General features: G+C 37.4%; 1 long non-coding RNA gene across 1 annotated transcript; it reads right to left on the reverse strand.

The window, feature by feature from the left end:
* Positions 1 to 417: 417 nt before the first annotated feature.
* On the reverse strand, positions 418 to 7,418 carry LOC121133642. The gene is made up of 3 exons (XR_005870569.1): positions 7,361 to 7,418; positions 1,895 to 1,952; positions 418 to 593 (listed from the first exon to the last, which is right to left on the reverse strand). It is a non-coding gene; the product is annotated as an uncharacterized LOC121133642 (long non-coding RNA).
* Positions 7,419 to 8,732: the final 1,314 nt, after the last annotated feature.

Below are 8,732 nucleotides of genomic sequence, written 5' to 3' on the forward strand. Positions count from 1 at the left end.
CAGAGTGTTTCTGATATATTCATTAGTTTCGGTTCAGTTGAATAGAAATTCAAGTGTAGGAAGGTGTCAATAGTGATGTATTTGGTAGCCCAACAAATGTTTTCTAGTTTCTATAACTTTAGGAAATATTTGTGTAGAAACACTTCCTTAAACATATCATTAGTTTTCCATCTTCACTGGAGATATTTAAAAGGACTGAGATGAAAATTAATCTACCAGGAGAGTTTGAGGTACCAACCTATAGTGCAGGAAACAGACTTTTCAAGGCACAAAATAAGACTACAATTGGGTATGCACATGGTAGCAATAATGATTGCATGTAATGATGAGAAAATACCATTGACTTCTTTTTCAACCATATAATCATTGCAGACAAGTTTGACAGCTGGCAAGAAATATTTATTTTCTAAAAGTTTCTTTTGAACTGGGAGACACAGCCTAAATTGCTTGGATGGCAAGCTTCCAGTTCTCTGGCTTTGCTTGCAATGTGATCCCTGTCAGGAAGATGAACAGGCCCTTCTCAGTTGCATGTCTGTCAAGATGAGCAGGCTGGCATTCAGTTCCAAAGTCTTTGAGAAAGCAAGCCTTCTTTTCTGTCCATTATTGAGAAGATTATCAGAAAAGAATTTATTCACTACTTTTCGGATTATCACATTCACATACTTGGCTACAAACAGCAGGAAAACCAGCTAGCTTTGGATAGTGACGAAAATATTTGAGGTTAATTTTTTTTATTTCTTTAGCATTATTATGAAATATTTGAAAATCATTCTTAAACATCTGTAATCAGTATAATAAAACATAGAAGTTGAAAGAAAAGCATTCTAAAATTTATTTTGATAAAGGTATTTTATTCTTATTAACTTTTCATGTTATAAAATTTTGTTAAGTCAGGCAAAATGGCCCTTGCACACACGTACATGGTGTGCATGCCTCTCTCTCTCTCTCTCTCTCTCTCTCTCTCTCTCTCTCTCTCTCTTCCTCTGTGTGTGTGTGTATGTGTGTGTGTGTGTGTGTGTGTGTGTGTGTGTGTGTGTTACAGGAATCATGGGTCCTTGAAGAAAAGTTCAAAGTCCTTTCTAGAGGCATTCTCTCATATTTATGGTAGCTACTCTATGTCTGCCTTTCACAATTTTAAGAATTCCACTGTTGCCTAGATACCTCACTGCATGGATGATGTTTTGTTGGTTTCCCTGAGTCCAACCTAAAGTTATCTTAACAATCCCTTTATGAATCTATCCTAAACTGTGAAGTTTGAGAAATTCCATCCAAACCTGACAAAGCCCCCACCTGAAAAACAAAGGACGTGTTTCTCCTTTTCCCTTGAGTTTCAGAAACATTGGGCAGGAGTTTCTTCCTGCTAGTGAATAGGTGTATTAATAAATTTAACAAGCACACAATAAAACATAGAGTAAGTGTCTCAACAAACAGATTTAGATTCCTTCAATTCAACACACATAAGTGATGTTTCCTGAATACGAGCAGAGAGAGTTATTGAATGGAGGAAATGTATGAGCTGTTATAAATTTCACAAGAATTAAAATATCTCCTGCCCCAAAGAAGACTTACAGCATAGCCCCAACTACTGCTAAACAGTCAAAAGTTCCAGGAACTAGATGTACAAATCTCCTAGCAGCTCTGTGCTCAGAGAGCTACCAATGCCATTACTATTTCCTATTAGACCTCAAGCAAGCAATTAGTTGATGTTGCATTGTAAGCTTTCCTAGGAACCTGACAGTGGAAAGGACAATGGGAATGCCTGCATTATTATCCTTCTTAATATTTCAATGCCACTTGAGTACATAATGTACAAGGAAACAATTCAGGCTTTAAAACAAGATGGGCTCTAATTTAAGTCAAATCATGACCCTCAATCCTTAAGTAAATAATTTACCTTGTGCAATGATTTCCAGAACAGTAAGTGAACAAAAGTAAATGTTCAGTGTTCAAGACTGTAAAAGCAAAATTATAGTTATGTGTACAATACTGGAGCCTCAAACATTGTGATAACAGGTTAAGATAGATTATCAAGTCTTTACATACACATAGAAAATATTTTACATATGAAAGATGTTCACTGTAGAACAGCAATTTTCTTTTTCTTAGGATACAGCAACTTTCCAGTTTGATGCTTTTTTTTCTTATTTTATACATTTCCTCTCCTCCTCCTTTTTCATTTTCTTCTCCTCCTCCTCTTTCTTCCTCTTAAAATTGAGCTAATTTATTTGTATATTTCTTTTGGGTTTTAAGATAGGATCTTGCTTTTGGTATGGAATAGCCCTGAATGTACTATAGCTCAGGCTGTTCTTGAACTCTGAATTTTCCTTCTTAGTACCTATGTGCTGCCATTACAGGTGTACTCTATCACGACTGCCTCCCCTGTTTCCTTCTCTTTGTTTCCAGATCTGCAATTCTTTGACTCTGTCCTCTATTAACACCGTGATACCCTTATTAGTCAAGTCTCCACTTTTACTAATTTGCTAGTCTTATGACAGTCCTTCCTCATAATCTTACGCTGTTTGCTCATTCTTTTTTTCTGTTGGTTGTATAGACGGTGACAAAATGCTAGAGAGATTTTCACTAGGAGATTCATTTATTGACTAAATAAACTCACTATTCTTATTAATATTTAGTTTTCTCTTTCATGTAAATGCCAATTTTTTCCAGAATCACACTCATGAACTATTTTTTAATTGTTTCTATTTTTTTATTATTCTCAGCTATATTCATCCCAGCCATGATTCCCTTCACTTCACTCCTCCTAATTCCTCCTTCTACCTGTCCTTGGCCCCTGATCCACTCTTCCTCCATTTTCCTTCAAAAAAGGAGCAGGCTTTTCAAGGGGCATCAATCAAACATGATATAATATTTAGGATGACAAAGTGTGCCCCCAGTGACATACCGGGGACATATCCATAGGCCACACTTTCTAAATTTACGCAAACTAAGTGTTTACCAAACTTCTGATTCTACAGGAGTGATTATGATGCAACCACCACAATAACTTAGTGGTAGAGTACTTGCCTAGCATATGTAAGATATGAGGAACTTAGTACCAAAATCCCACATACACAAAAATTTGTAAACCCATGATTCTTGATTCACTTATGAGAATTCCTTGTGTTTCATTGTGAAAAACAAAAAGATGTTAGCAAGCATGGAAGAAAAATCGAAATTATAAATAAATAAAAAGTAGAAAATCACCCTTATAATATTTTCTCCATTTGGCTGTTATACACAGTAGACAAAACAAGCAACTTTTAAATGTTTATTCATTTATGCAGTGAGGAACATTTTTAAATCTAGGTAATCAATATGATGAAAGAAAAATACTAGGCCTTTTATCCCAGGCTTAGTATTTCACTGGAGTCAAAGGTAACTGCTAATCATTGCATTAATTGCAGTCCTCTTCCATCCAACATTTTGCAAAATTAACACTTGTTACCTTCTTTTGTTGTTAACCCTCATATTCCAAAATTTCAAATGTTGATATACAGCTTTTATGAATCAGAAGTGAGGGCATTCAACATTGAAGTTTACTCTAAACTTTCTCATGCCCAGGTAAAACGGATAATGATAAAATTCAGTGTCTTTGTGTGTGAATATTTAAGGTAATGAAGTCCTAATTTGGTATGTAGAGGAGCCTAACTTTGGAATCATTTTGAGGTTAGGAGAAATGCTATTATCTTAATTTTTTCCTAGAGGCATGCTCTAAACACCATTTAACTAGAATGCTTCTGTTCCTGAAAATAATGCAAAAGTTAAAACCACACCAACGATATTATGAAATCATTCACATGCAATTGTTTCTTATTGATTACTCTCACATGGAAAACTTTGGCAGTAGTCACTGATATCAGTGCTGTGAATCGGTTCAAGTATCAATTTATCCTTAGCAATATGACAATTTAATATCAAAGTACAAAGTTGCTGAGGCAAGTGTTAGTCAATAGGCAAGCAACCAAATGCAGCTGTACATTTTGTTTTCTAAATTACTATCAGATACTTTAAGCTAGAATGAGAATATTTGACTTGATGTTGTATAGTATTTTTTACTGTCATTAAAATGTATCATAGTCTACTCACACCAAACTCTCCTACTGAAGGAGAAAAAGTGCCAAATGCCTCAGAACAGATCAAAGAAATGTCAAGCATGAGAAGTTTGAGTGATCAATGTATGCACAGCCGAAGGCTATCAATAAAGCATCGTATCATAGCTTAACTCATCTAAGTGGTGGACAGAGTAATAGTCTAACTACAGTCAATGAAGTCTTAGTCAATGAACTATATTTGGTTCTGGGACTTTTATTGCCTTTGGTGATTTATGTGAATTCAACTTTGTTAGGAAGTGAGATTGATAATACTTTTGAGGGAAAAATGCTTGCATTCATTTCTTTGAAAAGTCTCATTGTCTAGGAAATGTTAAATAGGAGTCTGGATTGATGTTGTTTTGTGTGCAGACATTAGAGGCTGCAGATTTTGTGGTCTCTGTGGAAATCAGCATGTTCACCAGTTATTATGAACATCCTGGACATCTAGGCTGAGGAACTCTCTCTCTCTCATTCTGTGCCTGTCTCTATTTCTCATTCTGTGTGTGTGTGTATGTGTGAGTGAGAGCATTGTGTGAATGTGTGCACACATGCACACATGGGTATTCAATGGGAAACATTACAAAAGCAGGGTTTAAAAGAATTAAATATTGTCTTCTGTCTAACAATTTACCAATATAATGGTAGATATTAAACACAATCACTAAGAAATATGCACCAAAGAATGTTACCAAAAACAATGCAAAGCTTTGTGAAGATTTTGAAATTGAACTGAACAAGGAAAGTATCTTAGTGACTTCTTTTGTTTCAATGCGACAACATTACCAAGCAACTCTTATGAAATAAAGCATTTAATTGGGAACTTCCTTATAGTTTCAGAGATTTGATTCACTATTATTCGTTGGAAGTTTTTTGCTGACTAGTGGAGGTGGCAGCCTTCCAGGCCTGACAGCTTATCTCAGTTGCTTAGCTACATGGCACTCTCTCCCTCCCCAGCAGAACTCCCTGCCTCTACCTGGCCTTGTCAGTAGAATATCCATGAGTCTGGAAGACTGACCTTAGCTGAAACCTGTCTCTAAGACATCGATGCCTGATTTATCTTTAGCTAGACCCTTGGCACAGATTCCAGCTAGAAGCATCCCCTGATGTACATCTGGTAACTAAGGCTTGTGCTAGAAGCCTTATTATAAGAGTGTGGTGTTTAATGCAAATCAGGCACCCTAATCCTATATATTCCTTATACTCTTGAATAAAGTTGAGTTGTTTCAAGGAAAGCAGTCTCCCAGAGGGCTGTCTCTGTTCCTGCTCATGAGCCGCATACAAAGTTTTCTGTTATGGCTTCTGTCCCTCTTGTACTGATGGCCAACTGGACAAGAGGGTTAAGAGGATCACCACAACTATGGTGGAAAACATGGTGGCATGCGGGACCATTCTACAGCAATAACTGAGATCCACATCCTGATCTGTAGGTATAGAGAGAAAGTGTGGGCATGACATGGACTTTTGAATCATTGATGTCCACCCCTAGTGACACATTTCCTCCAACAAGGACACACAAGTCTATCCCACCTAATTCTTCTAATCTTTTCAAATAGTGGCACTCTCCAGCAACTTAGCATTTAAATATATAAAACTATTGAGGGACATTCTTATTCAAACAGTGGCACTCTCTAGCAACTTAGCATTTAAATACATAAAACTATTGAGAGACATTCTTATTGAAAACAATTGCCATTGTGAGGTCTGCTTTCTTAGACTTGTAATAAGAGCATCAAGAGGCTCAGTGAAGGTATTCAGGTCACCATCTTATTTGGTTGCAGAGCAAATCCAAGTACAACCTGGGAAACTCTTCAAAAAAGTAGTCTTTTGATATAGTTCACCTGTAGAACATGTGCCTGGCATGTGCAAAGTACTGAGATCAATTCCCTGTGATGAAAAATGGTTCTCTTACTTACCCAGTGTATTTAGTCAAAAGGCTCTTTGAAAATTAACAACCCTTCCCCAAAAGTAGACCAGCATACTAGTGGACACTCAAGACTTAATAAGGTGTCTAATAATCAAAATTAATGTCTCTGTTTTCTCATTTATGGAAGGGCTATACAATTGTTTTGTAAGTGCTTTGTACTCTTATCATAAGGATAAAAGTCTGCCAGATAGAGAGTGGCACCAAGATGTCTCCAAAAGTAACTTGTCACTGACCTATATGCACAGGGTGTTTTTCTGTTGCTTTGGCAAATCGCAATGACCCAAAGCAACTCAGTGTAGGAAAGGACTCATTTGACTGGCCCATTATGTTCTACCATCTAAGGATGAGGCATGAACTCCAGACATAAACTTGAGGCACAAACTGAAGCAAAGTCCTGATAGAGGAAGACTCCTTACTGGTTTGCTTCCCTAGTTTGCTTTCCTAGACTTCATAGACAACACAAGATGACCTACTTGGTACTGACACCATTCATAATGTCCAGGGTCCTCCTACCATCTATTACAAACCCCCCACAGACATGGCCACTAGACAGTCTGATGGAGGAAATTCCTACATTGCAAGTATCAGTTGAATGAATATTGGCCACCTTGCAACCTTAAGGAAGTTAGCTGTCAGTGACTGGAAAGTCTTGTCATGAGGACTACATCTTATAGTACTTGCAGGTGCAAGGGAAACTAACCATGAACAAAAGCAATCAATAGTTCTGTCCCACTGTGGTGTCTACTAACCACAACAATGAGCAGCATGACAGCATATCCCCAAATATGAAACAATGGGACTTACATGTGAGATGCCACCAACAGCTTAACTCTTATAATGGTTCCATAGCAATAGTGGAGTCTTAGGTTTGAACCTCAGCACCATTTGGGTGGAAGCTCCACTCACTCCCACTTGATCCAGAAAGCCCCTTCCTTTCCTCCCACCCCCCCAACAAACAACACACTTGAGAATCTCCAACAAAGGGAATGCACTAAAAACTCCAGTTCTGCATTCTTCGTGGCTACAGCAGCTCAGCCCATGAAGTTGGCAGTCACCCAAGTCCCTGCCTAAAGGGTTCAGCTTTGACTATAATTAATCATAAACCAAGCTTGTGGCAGAGACCTCATTACCCCTTGCCTGCAACTTGTATGAACTCCTCGCTTTAGTTCAGGCATGTGAATTTTCCAATCTGGATCTCTGGGACTGGAGAATTCATCCAGGAGCTGTTTTGTTCAAATAAACCCGTTATTTTGCTTTTTCAATTTGGCTTTGATCTTACTGTGTGGGTGCTATTATGGAGATACCAAAAGCTTATTAAGCATCATATAAACCAGGTTGCACATACCTATAATCTTAGCACTTGTAAGGCAGAGACATGAGAAGCAGGAGTTGGGTGTCATCCTTGAGGGAAAAAAAATAAACTAACCTCAGATTTCCCATAAACTATTTTAATAATTAGATATAAATTACTCTAAAAAGATGCCAACAAGTCAAATAAAATTCACTAGGTCACCAAAAGAAGATATGAAAATAGCAGAGGGACAAGTTGGGGAGAGGAATATTTTTAGCATGAAAGAGGCTTATAAAGGAATGAACATGGCCAACATGTATGACATAAATGTATAAAACTGTCATAATGATGCTCAGTATTATGAATAATTGATACATGCTAGTATAATCCTTTAAAAGGAACTGAGAGCTATCCTGGCTAAAGTCTCATGTATAAGGAACTTTACAATAAGTATTACATTTCCCCTATTACATTATTGAATATAATTCTGAATAACAGATACATGTATATTTTAATGCTCTTAATTACTGTAATTAGAATTACTTCTCATAATATCTGAACAAATTTGAAAATGGTAAATCTCAGAAGTGAACCGCTGGAGATACTGGCAGATGATTTTCTTAAGATATTTCTCAAAATAGGAGCACAATCAAAGGTTTGACAGTTCGGGTTCATTTATAGAGGAAGCTGTCTCAAAATAACAGGAGTGATTTAGTTCTCTCAGGCAAAAGACAAAGATTGAGGAGAATAAAGTGTAAAGGCATTAAAATAACACAGTAGCAATTTAGAAAGCATAGAAGATAAAAAATGTGTGGTTGAAAAATTCAGAGGAAATTTGAATACACAAATGAAGACAACTAAGGCTTAGGGATCAATAAGTCCATAAGAATTATATTATCCCAGCTGGGCATGGTGGCACACATTTTTAAACCCAGTACTCAGGAGACAGAGGCAAGAAGATCTATTTCAATTTGAAGACAGCCTGGTCTGATGGGGAAGTCCTGTGTATATGTCAATAAAGCACTCTTGGCCAATAGGGAAGCAAGATAGGTGGGACTAGGAATCGAGGAGGACTCTGGGTAGGAGAAACACAGGGAGTCACCATGTAGCCGCAAAGGGGTAAGAAGTCCAGGCCTTTTCTCCGGTAAAAGAAATACTTAGAATAACAATTATGGGGTAAATACTTAAGTCAGAGATAGGCAGTAAGAATTCAAGCTAACGGCCAACAGCTTCATAATTAACACAGCGTCTTGTGTGTTATTTGTGGACTACAACGCGGCAGAGCCCAGGCGACTGGTGGGGAAAAACCAAAGCGGCTGACGAGGAAAAGGCTTCTCTCTACACTGGTCTACAATTAGAGTTTCAGGACACCCAAGGCTGTAATACACAGAAACTCTGTCTTAAAACAAAAATCAAGAAAAACAAA

Source organism: Mesocricetus auratus, unplaced genomic scaffold (assembly GCF_017639785.1).
Source record: "Mesocricetus auratus isolate SY011 unplaced genomic scaffold, BCM_Maur_2.0 Super-Scaffold_100023, whole genome shotgun sequence".
Taxonomy (NCBI): domain Eukaryota; kingdom Metazoa; phylum Chordata; class Mammalia; order Rodentia; family Cricetidae; genus Mesocricetus; species Mesocricetus auratus.